The sequence below is a fragment of the Lactuca virosa genome, chromosome 6 (assembly GCF_052849685.1).
Source record: "Lactuca virosa cultivar CGN04683 chromosome 6, Lactuca_virosa_CGN04683_v6, whole genome shotgun sequence".
In the NCBI taxonomy this organism is placed as follows: Eukaryota; Viridiplantae; Streptophyta; class Magnoliopsida; order Asterales; family Asteraceae; genus Lactuca; species Lactuca virosa.
Window position 1 is genome coordinate 80,270,852 of NC_136431.1, and position 17,796 is coordinate 80,288,647.

Sequence of the window (17,796 nt, forward strand, 5' to 3'; positions counted from 1 at the left end):
GAAAACACAAAGAAACTCAAGATCAAAGGTGTTTACGGTCAAGACATGTTCTTGGACCGTAAATCCTAATAAAAGGGCCATTGTGAGCCCTAGTCCCTTACCAAGCCTTGGATACTAGTCTAGATCACATCCTTGAAGTGTTTAGGACCTTAAACATCAAAAATACCAAGAACCATTAAAGTTTACGGCCGTAAACTCATGGAGAAATGGTCCATGGGCCGTAAACTCTATAAGTTGGTGCAATGGTGCCCCAATCACTTCCTAAGGCTTAGACTTCAAGATATGATGCTACTTTATGACCTATATGACCTCAAGACACGAAATGGTAGAGTTACCATGGGTTTACGGCCGTAAACTCATGGGTTTACGACCGTAAACTCCATGGGAGTTGGTCCCAAAACCGTAAACTCCAAAAGAGTTTACCCTTGGACCATAAACTCAAAAGCCAAGCCCTACAACCCTTAGATGCAATCCTTGGTACTTATAACACTTGAAACAAGTGTTTTTCATGTCCTAGGGTGTCTTAAATTGGTTAATTAGTTGTTTAATGACTAATTGGATACATATATGTGTTATTATATGTTAACTAGGATCCTTGTGTGTGCTCAAGTCTTCACTTGACACTTAGCATCCTATAACATCCGTTCATCCAAACCACTCACTACATGTGAGTTCATACCCCTTAATCAACCTTTTAAATGATTTTAAATGCTTTTATGGGGGGATACAAGTTGAACTATTATAGTTATTATATCAATCACATGTGATTAATAACTACCAAACAAGTGGATTTCTTACTTTTCAAACTGTGTTATCAAACAAACTACTTCAAACTGTTTTACAAACTCTTTTACATGTCAAATACTTTTATTAAACTCTTTTAAACTTATATTATGTTAAATGTGTATCTATATAGATATAGTTATATAAGTAGGATTGAAAGGACTTAGGACTGATAGCTCACCTTACCTCCTGTTCCTTGTTTGGTTGTGGACTAAGGGTATCAGTTGCTTGTCCGAAGGTCGTTTGAATCCTAGTTATATATTATGTATATGTATATAGATATAAAAGTTCCTTCTTTCTATTCAATACCTTTGGGTAGCAAAGGTATACAAACATGTTCATACATACAAATAATACTACTAGTAAACTACAATAGGTGTAGTTTAGGAAGTTCCTAATACTATTACTAGAACAATGAAACATACAAGGAATCAGTTCAAACATACATACTATACATTACAATACAGCTAGTACATACTATACATTATACTAGGGAACATACTATTGTGAAAAACAGAGAGAACATACATACATACTAGACAGAGAGAGAACACACAATACAGCTAGTACACACAATACATATACAAGAATACTACTACAGTTATGTGAGCCACGTAACGGGGCATGGCATCACCTGTCATGGCTCGTTTTGTATCCAGAATATTCCTTAAGTGGAGAGCGTTGAGTTTGTGTATAGATCTATACTAGATTGACTATCCTACACCTTGCTGCTCGCTACAGTGGGACTTGCAAGTCTACGGGTGCCAAACGTCATTTCTTCTGACGTCTTACATCGTCGTGTTACTAGTCGGTAGTATGGTACAGGCCGATCACATGATACTTTAAATAACAATTGGTTTAAGGTAGTTAGTACAGCAGTAGTTACTTAATACAACACTACAGTACTATTTTATTTCCCCGTTGCATTCACTTTGTGATCTTCACACAAGGAACCGTAATGTAAAAACTATATTTTTGGTTAATGACAGTCAGATTTGGGAAAATACATACTCTTACAAGAGTCTTTCATACAAACACTTGATGCCTTGGCAGAAGGCTACTTTTAGTAGAAAACACAGGGTTTTCTAGGAAAGTTCAAACACTTACAAACATTTACAAACATTTACAAACTTACACATCACATACTTTCAAACACTTTCATACAAATACAGACACTAAAATACTTATGATCTCACCAGCTTTAAAGCTGATAAACTCTTTCAAAATAACTTGTATTCTCAGGTCACCAGTAGACAGGTACCGGTGCCAGGTTTTGCGAAGATGGAGCTCGTTGAAGACTCATCTTTTATTTTGATTCATATTTTTGGTGTCTATTAACTTGACAGAACACACTTGTATTAAAATTATATTATTAATGCAATGGATGATGTTGTTGCTTGTTTACTACTATTCATTGTTGTGATACTGAACATGACGTCCTCCACCCCCGAACGATTCCGCCGTTCCGGTTTTGGGGTGTGACAGATTGGTATCAGAGTATTGTTTATAGTGAATTGAGTATATCAACCCATAAAAGATATACAAACTATAAATACAATGGGATTAAAATACTCTAACCAGGAGTTTATACTTTTAAATAATAAAATATTTAACTAAGTATACATGCCTGCATTCATACTAAAATCAGTGTCACTAGGACAGAACAAAAGTATTACGATTGTAGGGCAGCACAAGTAGACTTAGAGACGTATAGTCAAAGCTGGGAAGATATAGCCTGATCAACTATATTATCCGAGGATTGACTAGCATGTGCCTAAGTGTGGTTGTGAGGTTGCAACAAGTCTTAAAACTTACCAACACTACTACAATGAAAACAATAGAACAGAACATAAACCTAAAATACTATAGGAGTATTTTGTGTTACTATAAATTACTTATGTGCTTAGTTCTTATACCCATTTTCTCGCGTAGATATCATGGCTGGATTCCATCTTCCCGGAGACCCATGCTATCCCAACCACGGCAATGCTGGATGGCTTGGAGAAGAGCCAGAGGATGATCACCCAATCCCTTTGGATGATCACTATGTTGAGGGTTTTTCTGATGGTTCTGACTCAGAGCCAGAAGTCAACAACCTACCCCCAGCTGCTCAAGACCCAAACCCGAACCCTCGTCCAACATTTCAAGGACTCACACCTTTGTGGGCCACAAAATTGAACAGATGGAGTCAGGAATAGGGTCAACCCATGCCCTACAATGGAGACAAAAGCTTTTACAACCTCACCGAGGGAGGTTTAGCTGATCGTGTCCTGACCATCATGGTCCGTAGGATTTCTCAGAACGCCGAGCAAGGTCGAGCAACTATCGACCGAGTCGTGGATATTGACGCCAACTCTGGCGTTAACACAGTCCGCATTCGTCAGCTGGAAGCTGCTCGTGAAAGGACTCAAGTCCACAATGCAGCCCTACAAAGAGAACTTGCTGAAACCTAAGCTGAAGTCAGGGAACTTCGAGCTCAGCAAGTAAGATCCGAAAGGCGCATGAGGGACATAGAACGCCTTCTGTCAGAGTCAAGAACTCACTCTAGTAGTTCTCGTCGCCGATAGAGTCTCCTCGACTTCTCTTTTGGATATAACCTAGTTTATGTAAAAACTCTAGTCTAATTTCCTACCTTTGTTAGAACTTGGACCTGTTAGGTCTTGATTAGGTCGTAGATCTGTCAAAATTTTCCCATCTTGGTTTGATGTAAGACCTACTTCTAGGTCATTTTTCCCGAACTGGTTACATCTGTAATACCAGTATTATTGACAGATATCTAATCTCATGGGAATTATGATCCAAATGCTAACATCTGTTAGTTCTAGATCAACATTCAATCGTGCTATTCAATTGTGCTGTTGGACTATGGAGAGTTAGTCCATGAGGCATTTTCATCAAATTCTCCCTATTAAATTCTTATCAATATCTTTATCTTTGTAAACTTACAGTTGAAAGAAGCCTCCACTTCGATCAATGAGACGCGATCCTCCGATAACTGCAACACCACCTGCTCCTCAAATCGATACGGCAGCTCTAAATGCTACAGTAGCTGCGGCTGTGGCAACAGCCATGGCTCAATATCATTCTTCTGGTTCCACTGGAGGAGGAACACATGTTCAATCTACTCATGGTGAAATCCCTGTGCACTTAAGAGAGTGCTCCTACAAGGACTTCACCAGCTGCAAGCCACTGTCCTTTAAAGGGACTGGCGGAGTCATTGCCCTCTCGCAATGGTTCGAAAAGACAGAGCCGATCTTCGAGATCTGCTCGTGCCCGGAGGGAAGCAAAGTCAAATTTGCTGCATGCACCTTCGAGACAAAAGCCCTGACATGGTGGAATAGCCATGTCAAGTCACTATCTCTAATAGTGGCAAATGCTATGGGCTGGGAAGCTCTGAAAGAGCTAATGATTGAAGAGTACTGCCCGAGGGGCGAAATCCAAAAGCTGGAGCAGGAACTGTGGAGCCTAACCATGAAAGGCTCCGACATAGTCTCCTACACCGCCAAATTCTGTGAACTGGTGGCCCTCTGTCCCAACATGGTTCATACAGAGGGAAAGAAGATAGAGAGATACATATGGGGGCTGGTGCCTCCATTCTAGGGAAATGTTTTGGCTTCAAACCCCACTACATTCGATAGTGCCAAGTGATTGGCACAGCGGTTTATTGACCATGGGGTTTGTACCCCGGCCGCAACAACAACCCTGGCCATCTCAGAACCTACCAAAACCGCTGATTCCAAGCGGAAATTCTGAGATGACAAAAAGAAGAAGAAGGCTGCCAAAAAGCAGCAGGTCGTGGCAGTTCATGCTGCGATAGCACCTGCCGCTGCTACTCCGGTAAGTCAGTATGCTGGAAGTTTGCCTAAGTGCAACCAGTGCAACTTCCACCACATTGGAGCCTGTCGTGAAATGCAGTGCTCTAACTGCAGCAGGAAGGGGCACACTGCCCGCTTCTGCAAGGCTCCAGCAAAACCAATCACCCAAGTCCCCGACGCTGGTGTGGGCCAAACTTGCTACGGTTGTGGCGAGGTGGGCCACTTCAAGAGGAACTGCCCGAAGGCAGGGAATGCCGGCGGAGTGGGAAGGGTTTTGGCCATAGGCCACGAGGAGGCAATTGCCGACCCCACAGTGGTCACTGGTACGTTTCTCCTCGATAACTCTTATGCATGCATATTGTTCGATAGTGGAGCGGAGAGGAGTTTCGTGAACCAAAATTTTGCTCATTTACTTAAGCAAAAATCACGAGCACTTAAAGAACCGTTCACTGTAGAAATGGCTAATGGAAAGACGGAGAGCATTAGCAGTATATTCATAGGGTGTACCCTAACTCTAGATAGCCATTCATTTTCGATCGACCTCATGCCGGTCTCAATTAAAAGTTTCGACGTCATTATCGACATGGATTGGTTGAGTCTACATCGTGCCGACATCATGTGTTATGAAAAGGCTGTTCGCCTTAATCTGCCGTCTGACGAAACTCTAGTAATCTATGGCGACAAAGCCGGCACAAACCTTCGTATCATCTCGAGCATTCAAGCTCAGAAATTCTTGCGAAAGGAATGTCGCACATTCCTTGCTCATGTGGTCGATGTGAGCCAAGAAACGAAAGACATTCAGAACATTCCAGTAGTACGCGACTTTCCCGACATCTTTCCAGAAGAACTCCCAGGATTACCTCCGCAACGTCAAGTCGAGTTCAGAATCGACTTAGTTCCAAGAGCTACCCCCGTAGCCAAATCGCCCAATCGTCTAGCACCTGCAGAGATGCAGGAACTGTCCTGTCAACTTAACGAACTGCTCAGCAAGGGTTTATAAGACCAAGCTTCTCACCCTGCGGAGCTCTAGTCTTGTTCGTCAAGAAGAAAGACGGATCGTTTCGTATGTGCATCGACTACAGGGAGCTCAACAAACTGACCGTCAAGAATTGTTATCCACTGCCTCGTATAGACGATTTATTTGATCAACTGCAAGGGGCGAACTTCTTTTCAAAAATCGATCTAAGATCCGGATATCACCAACTACGAGTGCTAGGGGAGGATGTTCCGAAGACAGCCTTCTGAACTCGTTATGGGCACTACAAATTCGTAGTGATGCCATTCGGATTAACAAACGTGCCCGCAGTATTCATGGATTTAATGAATAGGGTATGTCGTCCTTACTTGGATCAGTTCGTCATCGTCTTCATCGATGACATACTTATGTATTCTCGTAGTAAGGAGGAGCATGGTCGACATCTGCGACAGGTATTAGAAACGCTGCGTTCGGAGAAGCTCTATGCGAAGTTCTCGAAATGCGAATTTTGGATCCGAAGAGTCGAATTCTTAGGGCACGTGGTTAGCGAAGAGGGAATACACGTGGACCCTTCCAAAATCAAAGCCATTGAGAGCTGGTCTTCACCGAAGACGCCTACCGAAATTCGTCAATTTCTAGGCCTCGCTGGCTATTATCGCAGGTTCATTCAGAACTTCTCACGAATTGCAAAACCCCTCACGACTTTGACCCAGAAGGGCGTGGCCTTTGACTGGGAAGAGAAGCAGGAGAGAGCATTCCAAACGCTCAAGCGAGCCTTGTACACCGCACCAATACTATCCCTCCCCGAAGGGATAGAAGACGTCGTGGTCTATTGCGATGCGTCAAATCAAGGGCTCGGATGTGTTCTGATGCAGCGAGGTAAGGTCATCGCCTACGCCTCGAGACAGCTGAAGACACATGAGGTCAACTACACCACTCACGATCTTGAGCTAGGAGCAGTTGTGTTTGCTCTGAAGATCTGGAGACACTACCTGTATGGTACAAAAAGCACTATCTTTACAGACCACAAAAGCCTACAACATATATTCGACCAGAATGAGCTCAACATGAGACAACGATGGTGGGTCGAGCTACTCATTGACTACGAATGCGAAATTCGTTATCATCCGGGTAAAGCCAACGTAGTAGCTGACACCCTAAGTCGGAAAGAATACTTTGGTCATAGAGTCAAATCATTGACTATGACTATCCATTCACACTTGTCCACGCAAATTAAGGAGGCTCAGCTCGACGCTTTGAAACCTGAAAATGTGGCGGGTGAATCCCTGCGAGGGATGGATAAGAACTTGGAAGTCAAGGGTGGCGGAGCTTATTATCTCATGGATCGGATCTAGACACCGAAACACGGTGGCTTCAGAGACTTGGTCATGACCGAGGCGCACAATACTCGTTATTCCGTCCACCCAGGTTCAGATAAGATGTATCTGGATCTTAAAAAGCTATATTGGTGGCCTAACATGAAAGTAGAGATTGCTACCTTCGTGAGTAAATCCCTCACTTGCGCCAAGGTCAAGGTCGAATACCAGAAACCCTTAGGTCTACTACAGCAGCCGGAGATACCGGAATGGAAGTGGGAGCGGATCACTATGGACTTCATAACCAGGTTGCCCAAGACAACGGGTGGACTTGATACCATATGGGTCATCGTCGACAGATTGACCAAGTCCGCACACTTCCTGCCTATCAAAGAAACAGACAAGATGGAGAAGCTTACAAGAACCTACATTCGGGAAATTGTACGACTGCACGGTGTTCCCATATCTGTTATCTTGGACAGAGATAGTAGATTTACTTCGAGGTTTTGGCAGTCGTTACAAAGTTCCCTAGGAACTAGGATGGACATGAGTACAGCCTACCATCCACAAACCGACGGACAAAGTGAGAGGACTATCCAAACCTTGGAAGATATGTTGCGAGCCTGTGTGATCGACTTTGGGAAAGCATGGGATACTCATTTACCCCTTGTCGAATTTTCCTACAACAACAGTTATCATACGAGCATAAAGGCTGCTCCATTCGAGGCCCTCTATGGCCGAAAGTGCAGATCCCCTCTGTGTTGGGCTGAGGTGGGTGATACCCAGTTAGCTAAAGGACGAGTTCCTGAAAGTACTCTCATGGGTCCGGAGATCATTCGGGAAACGACAGAGAAGATCGTTCAGATTCGTGAACGATTGAAAGCCTCTAGAGACCGACAGAAAAGCTACGTAGATAAACGAAGGAAACCGTTGGAATTCCAGGTGGGCGACCGTGTTCTATTGAAGGCCTCACCCTGGAAGGGCTTAATACGCTTTGGAAAGCGTGGAAAGCTAAATCCAAGATAAATAGGGCCTTTCGAGATTCTCGCAAGAATCGGCCCTGTAGCTTACAAACTTAACTTACCCCGCGAACTCAGTAACGTACATTCTACTTTCCACGTCTCGAACTTGAAAAAGTGTCTGTCCGACGAGACTCTTGTAATCCCACTCGACGAGATCGAGATCAAAAAGAGCCTCAACTTCGTGGAAGAACCTGTAGAGATCATGGACCGGGAGGTCAAGCAAACGAAACAAAGTCGTATCCCAATAGTGAAGGTTCGCTGGAACGCCAAGCGAGGACCTGAATTCACTTGGGAGCGAGAGGATCAGATGAAACTGAAATATCCTCGTCTTTTTACTTTGTTATTTGTAACTACTTATTTGCTTAAACTCTAATTTCGGGACGAAATTCCTTCTAACGGGGGGATGATGTGACAACCCGAAATTTCTATTCTGTACAACCATTCACTTCAATAGAAGTCAGAACTGTTTCTGCTAATTGTTAAGCTTTTTGGAGTCAGTTTGAGTGTTTTAAAGCTTAGTACTTCAAGAGATAATAGGAGAGAGGATACCCTAGGGTTTATTGTGCATCAATAAAGTCTCGAAACTCCAAGAGTTTGGAGTTTACGGCCCAAACATGGTGTTTACGGCCGTAAACCCCAAGGAGTATAAATATGACACTTAGTCATATTTATCACTTTTTCACATTTTCAAGACTAGAACATCAAAATCCTCTCAAGTATCATCCGATTTTCCTTATTGATCTTCAAACTTTGTAAGTGTTTCTTGCCTTAATTAGTTGATATCTTCCTTAATCTAGTGATTTTACATGATTCCATCCATGAAATCATTCCATTTGTGTAGATCTTCAAGTGTTCTTCATTTCACCAAGAACACACACTAGTGTTCTTGGACTTTAAACACCCTTACAAGCTCCTATATTGTAAGTACTCTTACCCTAGTGTGTTATAAGGCTTGTTACACTTGTTAAACAACTAGAAAACACAAAGAAACTCAAGATCAAAGGTGTTTACGCTCAAGACATGTTCTTGGACCGTAAACCCTAATGAAAGGGCCATTGTGAGCCCTAGTCCCTTACCAAGCCTTGGATACTAGTCTAGATCACATCCTTGAAGTATTTAGAACCTTAAACATCAAAATGACCAAGAACCATTAGAGTTTACGGCCGTAAACTCATGGAGAAATGCTCCATGGCCCGTAAACTCTATAAGTTGGTGCAATGGTGCCCCAATCACTTCCTAAGGCTTAGACTTGAAGATAGGATGCTACTTTATGACCTATAGGACCTCAAGACACGAAATGGTAGAGTTACCATGGGTTTACGGCCGTAAACTCATGGGTTTACGACCGTAAACTCCATGGGAGTTGGTCCCAAAACCGTAAACTCCAAAAGAGTTTACCCTTGGACCATAAACTCAAAAGCCAAGCCCTACAACCCTTAGATGCAATCCTTGGTACTTATAACACTTGAAACAAGTGTTTTTCATGTCCTAGGGTGTCTTAACTTGGTTAATTAGTTGTTTAATGACTAATTGGATACATATATGTGTTATTATATGTTAACTAGGATCCTTGTGTGTGTTCAAGTCTTCACTTGACACTTAGCATCCTATAACATTCGTTCATCCAAACCACTCACTACAGGTGAGTTCATACCCCTTAATCAACCTTTTAAATGATTTTAAATGCTTTTATGGGGGGATACAAGTTGAACTATTATAGTTATTATATCAATCACATGTGATTAATAACTACCAAACAAGTGGATTTCTTACTTTTCAAACTGTTTTATCAAACAAACTACTTCAAACTGTTTTACAAACTCTTTTACATGTCAAATACTTTTATTAAACTCTTTTAAACTTATATTATGTTAAATGTGTATCTATATAGATATAGTTATATAAGTAGGATTGAAAGGACTTAAGACTGATAGCTCACTTTACCTCCTGTTCCTTGTTTGGCTGTGGACTTAGGGTATCAGTTGTTTGTCCGAAGGTCGTTTGAATCCTAGTTATATATTATGTATATGTATATAGATATAAAAGTTCCTTCTTTCTATTCAATACCTTTGGGTAGCAAAGGTATACAAACATGTTCATACATACAAATAATACTACTAGTAAACTACAATAGGTGTAGTTTAGGAAGTTCCTAATACTATTACTAGAACAATGAAACATACAAGGAATCAGTTCATACATACATACTATACATTACAATACAGCTAGTACATACTATATATTATACTAGGGAACATACTATTGTGAAAAACAGAGAGAACATACATACATACTAGACAGAGAGAGAAAACACAATACAGCTAGTACACACAATATATATACAAGAATACTACTACAGTTATGTGAGCCACGTAACGGGGCATGGCATCACCTGTCATGGCTCGTTTTGTATCCAGAATCTCCTTAAGTGGAGAGCATTGAGTTTGTGTATAGATCTATACTGGATTGACTATCCTACACCTTGCTGCTCGCTACAGTGGGACTTGCAAGTCTACGGGTGCCAAACGTCATTTCTTCTGACGTCTTACATCGTCGTGTTACTAGTCGGTAGTATGGTACAGGCCGATCACATGATACTTTAAATAACAATTGGTTTAAGGTAGTTAGTACAGCAGTAGTTACTTAATACAACACTACAGTACTATTTTATTTCCCCATTGCATTCACTTTGTGATCTTCATACAAGGAACCGTAATGTAAAAACTATATTTTTGGTTAATGACAGTCAGATTTGGGAAAATACATACTCTTACAAGAGTCTTTCATACAAACACTTGATGCCTTGGTAGAAGGCTACTTTTAGTAGAAAACACAGGGTTTTCTAGGAAAATTCAAACACTTACAAACCTTTACAAACATTTACAAACTTACACATCACATACTTACAAACACTTTCATACAAACACAGACACTAAAATACTTATGATCTCACCAGCTTTAAAGCTGATAAACTCTTTCAAAATAGCTTGTATTCTCAGGTCACCAGTAGACAGGTACCGGTGCCAGGTTTTGAGAAGATGGAGCTCGTTGAAGACTCATCTTTTATTTTGATTCATATTTTTGGTGTCTATTAACTTGACAGAACACACTTGTATTAAAATTATATTATTAATGCAATGGATGATGTTGTTGCTTGTTTACTACTATTCATTGTTGTGATACTGAACATGACGTCCTCCACCCCCGAACGATTCTGCCGTTCCGGTTTTGGGGTGTGACAAGTATAATCTGAGATTAAACATGTCATTGATAAGATTCAATGAATCTCAAAAGATCTAGGAGTTTAATAAGATTGAAATTGTAGTGTTCTCCGTAAACATAAAAGGAGCACTTGTGTGTTGTTCCATGACACTTCTCGTCGAATTGTGGTGATGCGTAGTTCAGATCATTGTCCGAACTTTCTATACCATAATATGCATACCAAAACCAGAAATCCTATGAGGCCACTGCTTCTAGTATCATTATTGGATACTCATGATCACCCCACATGTATTAAGCACTCAATTCAGTTGGATAATTCCTTCTATTCCAATGTCTGCAGTCGATGCTACCAAGCATTCCAGAGAATCCATGTATGTTTTTGTGTGCTTCATACAAGAGTTGAACGTTAGTGGATATTAGACGACGTAGATATTCGGCCTTATCTGGTTGGAAAACACCATAAAAGAAGTTTTGAAGACTTTCTCATGAAGTCTTTATGACATATTCAAATACTCATCAAACAAGTTTGAGTTGTATGCGTATGCAATTTGACGTACTGCTAAGGTGCATTTTCGAAGCATGTAACGTCCCAAAAACAGTGATAAAATTTTTCATTTTCAAAATCATCAATCCCATATATCATGAGTCTCAAAAACAACCATGGTACAAACTATTCAAAACATCTGAGTAAAAGGAATTATAATTGCGAAAACACGAGGGGAGAATTGTTATGTCATCATGTCAGACCCTTTTTTGTACCGAAAGTACCTGAAACCATAAAAATAACTACAAGCAAAAAGCTTAGTGGGCTTCCCCAAAATACCACATACACATACATATAAACATAACAACATGTGGCTATGTTAGGTCTGTATCAACCCACAGGTCCGTATCAACCCCATGTAATAGCAAGTAGCCGTTTCAGGTCCGTATCAACCCTCGGGTCCATACCAACCCCGATTCCATAATTACTTTGAGCCTATATCGGCTCCATGCATATATCATACGTACAATCATATCAATAATAACCACATAGGCACATATATTCTACACATAGAAATTAGTGGGCAGACATTGGTGCCTTCGACCCATTATTGTGGTAAGGAGGCTCACCTCACAGAAAATGCTCTACTGTTATTGTTCTCACTGACAGAGTACTACTGCTACGCACCACCAATTCAGTCAAACCAAATAAACCTTGAGCTCTTCCCCTAAAATAGGTGCTTGACCAAAAGTCAACTCAAGTCAAAAGTCAATGGTTAACATTGACATTAGTCAACCACCACGTCATGGCCACCTATGGCCACGTCGTGGCTCTCCAGTAACATCCAATCGCGAATTTTCCAACTGCCACGCCGTGGCGACCTGAGCCACACCGTGGGCACTGAGTTTTCAGGAGCTTAATGGATTGAGTTGTTTCTTTCGATCCTAAAGGCTCCAAATTTCAGATCTAGTCTAAAACAAAGTCTAAAAGGATGAAGTTCCCAACTTTACCTGATAAGACCATCCAAAAGGTCAAAATCTCAAACCCTATGTTTCCAGTGGGCTAAATAAGACATGACTTTCCCCATTAAGCACTTATTCCGAAAAGTCCATGGATCAACTACTCCAGATCATTCTCTAATGTCAAAACCAACATAAAAGTTGATGCTTTATAAACATGCATGTTCAATGCATGTCTTGAACCCATAGTGGGTCAAAATAAAGGTTTTCTATAGAAGTCTCAAGCATGGCTCAAAATCCATTAAGAATCTTGATCCAAACTAATAATCATACCAAAAGTCCTATAGATTAATAAAGTTGCAAGCTTTCTGACCTCCCATCATTCTAATTCAAAAAACATGAAGATTAAGGGACAAAACATAAGATATAGCAACCTCTTATGATGAAAATCGAGTCTTTGACACTTACAAAGGTCCAGAAGATTACCAACACAAAGGATGATGACCAGTTTGTTGAATCTTAGCTCACTTCTTCTTCTTTCTTCCTTCCAAGGCTTCAAAAACACCATTAAAGGCTCAAAATAAGAGAGGAAGGGATTTAGGGTTTCACAGGTCTGATGAAGGCTAAGGGTGAGCAAACCCTAGCCTCCTCATTCCTTAAAATAGGGAGCAAAACCCGAAAAATAGGGTTTCTCATTTGCAAGCTGCCACACTGTGGCCTATACTGCCATGTCGTGGTGGCTTAAATGAAATACGCGGGTTGGACCTGACTTGCCACGTCGTGGCAAACCTTAAAATGCCAAACTTGAAAACAATATGAAGTACCTCGGGATCCAGATGTTACAACGCGCACTGAAACTTTGGAAACCACTTGCATTGTATGATGTTTGAAAATAAGGATAAGTATTTTTCAGGTCACCAAGAATACACATAAACAAATATTTGTTCATATGGAACCTTCCATGAAATTTCTCTTTCATAAAGATTGAATCACCAGCAAAGTAATATCGGATTTATAGTTGTTCTACCTCTATCTTTATGGATTGAGTTTCTTGCATTAATGCAGGTTGAACTGGCATTATTCTGATACAAAAGTTGTGCGGAACAAGATAATGCAACAAATAGATTACGTCGGTTTCGTCAGCAAATCCTTAGCGAATTAAAGATGAATCGTTTGCAATATTTTTCATTACTATTTTTCGAATGTTTGAATTCATTTTCTTGAAAAGTTGGAGAAAATTAATGGAATTGAATTTTTTTGGAATGGAATTGAAAGAAAATATAATGGAATTAATATAGAATGGAATGGAAATAAAATGAAGTGTGATAGGTTTATATATAAGTTTGTTTTTTTTTTAATATATATTTATTTTCTTTGACCATCGACTGGTAAAAGAAGGAAGAATCAAACAAAAATTTAACACAGTTCTCCTAGCCGTCTGTGCCAATGTCAGGGATCTTGTTTTCTGATCGGACCAGACACTAGGGGTGAACAAACCGGTTTTTTTTCCAAATCGAACCGGTTCGGTTCCGATTCGTGAATAGTAAAATTGGTTCAGGCATAAACCGGTTCGGTTCAAACCGGTTCCGTCTTAGAAAAACTCGAACCTACCAGACACCAATCACCTCGGTACCGCTAGCCCAAAATCACTATTCCGGAGCCACTCGGACCATCCTAATAATTCTTGGTCAACTCTACTTTGTGATATGTAAGTTCCACGGGAAAGGTACTGGGGGAGGCCACCAAATCCACTCATCCACACTACAGGCCCATATTCAGCCCAATGCTCACGAAATGGTGCAATTTCCCAGAACCTATGGTTGAAAGTACTTGGAAGTTAGCTGGAAGAATAATAGGACGACTTAGAAAGTTTTTGTTGTGTGTGGATGACACTAAATCTTCCTTAATTACCTAGAGGTCGTTGCTTGGCACATGTTTCTATATTTTTTTATTCCTAATTTCCCAGAAACTGCAAACAAGTTCTCCTTGTATATAGGAGCAAAAGTACCGCTTACATCTAACAGGAGATATATCATCTCTTATATTCGATTCTTCCTTCCACCAGAAAAGCAAGAACAATGTTTACGAATCTCAGTACTAGTGTCTGGTCTGAAGATGACTTCCATTGGTAATTTTTTCCCTTTTGTCATAAGTTTTACATTCTACTTTTGCTTTGTAGTTCTTTATTCTTAACATATAAACCACATGGCATTGTTTATTATTTATGTATTTGACTTTCAAATCTTGTACTGGTCCGTGCTTCTCATATTCCTACAGGAACTGATTGTCATATCTATCAATTTGGAAAACCGTTAATGTCCTAATTGTTAATTATGCACGTAAGTCCTAGGTTTTTGGAGTTAACATGCCATTTCACTATTTTTGTGTGAATTTCAACATTTTGATATTTTTGACCTGGTAAAACCTGTAGAAGTGCTCTGTTCTTCTTTAGACCCTTTTTTTCACCTAGATAGTATCATAGTTAATCCAGATTGATAAGGAGTTGGAACATGTACTTTTTTGTGTGTCTACATATTTTCTGTTGGTTTATATATGGGATGTTTACTATCGTTTTGTCCAAGTGTATTCTAATTTTAACTTCACCTTTTAATATTCAAATTATCTTTTATATTCATGATTTAATGTTCTTGATAGTCAAGTTCTTGAATTTGTTTTGAAAAATTTTCAACCAGCACTTGAATGTACATAATTCTCAAAAATTATAACCAAAAGCAACAAAAACAGTCAACACAAACACAAGTTACTTTTATATCCTAATATAATAACTATCATCTTAAATCTTTACTATATTTGCTAAATCTTGAATCAGTTCAACTTGGACCACCATTAAAATCAGTAATCAAATTAAAGAAAAACATTATAAAACAGGTAAAGATGGAAATGAAACAACAATCTTGAAATCGGTGGTAGAAAATGATCTTGAAACAGTTAACCTCCACCTAAGTTACTGAATTTCCTTCAAAACAAGAACACAAAAACTCAGCAACTCATCAAGCCATAATTTATTTATTTTTCTATTTTTTAAAAAAAGAAAGAAAAACCCAAGTAAGAGTTCTTCAAAAAGGAAGATGAAGATGAAGACGAATTGACCAAGACCATTGTAAAATTTTGAGATTTGCAAAATGAAGATAAAGATGATAAAAAAAAACTCTTCATGTTTTTAAATCAGTAATAAAAAAACATAACCAGCAGAACCAAAACTAAAACCCCTTCTTCTTTGTGAAACCATAACCATAATCAATAATGGATTGGTATTAAAAGAATAAATTTATTCTCTTTTGGCATGTGTTACCCTATTAGGTATTCTAATTAATGTCATGCCACTTGTCAACTTATTGAATTTCCATTTTAAATTTCAAATTTTAAAATTTTCACTCTAATTACATTAAATTAATAACATTAGAATAAAAAATAAAATAAAATTAAAACAGATTATAAGGTCACATATTTATTTAAATCAACGATTACAATTTTATATAACTAAAAAATATCTCGTAATCCATATTCTAATAAATAAATAGTTTTAATCTCCTTTTGTCAAGTGTCACTCTAATACAACTTTCATTAATATTATGTCATGTGTCATTTAGATATATATTAGGCAACTCATTTCAAAATTCAAATTTATATTTTCTAATTATATGTTAAATTTGAAGTTATAATAACTTTAAAATTTTGATATATCTTTTAATTAATAATTTATTTAAAATAATTGATTAATAATTATAAATTTTTATTATAAAAGTTTAATTAATTTTTTAACCGTGGTTCCCACGGATTATAAACTAGTTAATAATAATAATTTATTTAAAATAATTTATTACTAACTTTGAGTTTTTATTAGGAAAGTTTAATTAATATTGCAATCATGTTTCTTAAGGATTATAAACTAGTATTATAATAAGGAGCAAAGATTTCAAGTTCTTCAAGGATAAAATGACATTGGATAATTAATAACGAAAACTCTTCTTCATTTCTTGGTGATTTCACTGAGCATCGTCCTTAACTTTAATTTTTAAATGGGATACAAATAAAATCCATGGGGACACCATATGAATGCCAAGTTCACAAAATTAATTAGCCTCACATGCATGGATATAATGACATGATCAGACCATGCAAAGTAAATATTGTTACATCAATTCTAATACATACCAACCCTGTAAAAAAATTTAAAATGGTGGAAATGGCAAAGAAACGTTTCGTTATGGCTTGTTGCCTAATAAAAAAATACATAATTAACCGTTTGCAAATAATATAACATTAGTCCATGTCCATAAAATGAATGATAGCCTCAGTATGCTGAAGGTCTTACATGTATATCTTTGTCACTCTTTCTAGGTATAGGTTTGATCATCGCCCTTACTAATCACAGAAAGTTATATGAGCTGATACCAGAACACGTTGAGAAGACATGGAACGATCAGTATGCACTTCAGGGACTTATTTTGATCAGCATTGCTTCACAAATTGTCTTAGTTTTCCTAGGCAACCTTCGGAAACACAATCTAAGAACTCGAATCAGAATCAGTCTCTGGTGTGCCTACTTACTCGCAAATGCAGTTGCAGCAGCAGCTCTTGGTGTTATCACCTAAACTGCCTTATTAGATGTATGCACACTTTCAAAGCATCAAAAACTGAACACAAGCGAACTCAAGTCTTTTTGGGAACCATTTCTCCTTCTTCACCTCGGTGGTCCAGACACAATTAGCGCCTACTCTCTGGAAGACAATGAGCTTTGGTTAAGACACTTGGTGGAACTGGTGTTTCAGTCAGGAGTTGCTCTATATATCCTCTTGTTGTCGTGGCCAGGTTGTTCTCATCTCCCGCTGCTAAGTGTAGTGGTTTATGTAGCGGGATTCATCAAGATATATGAACGTGTTCAGGCTCTTAGGTTAGCAAACACTAAGCATCTCCGAGACTCGATGCTTGGTTCTCTTGCCCCAGGTCCCAACTACCCAAAAATTCTTGAGGAATTCCTCCTGAAAAAGTCGCAAGGGTTTGCTATGAAAGTCGATGAGGTCCCTGAGGGCCCTCCTCCAGTAAATGATTATGCATTTCCTGTAGGTCGAAGTAAGGTAATCTCCAAAGCTTATGATCTGTTCCAAATTTACAAGCGACTCTTTGTTGACCTGATCCTCGCATTTGAAGATAGAGATAGTAGCCAATCGTACTTTAAACGTCTAAAGTCTTGTGTG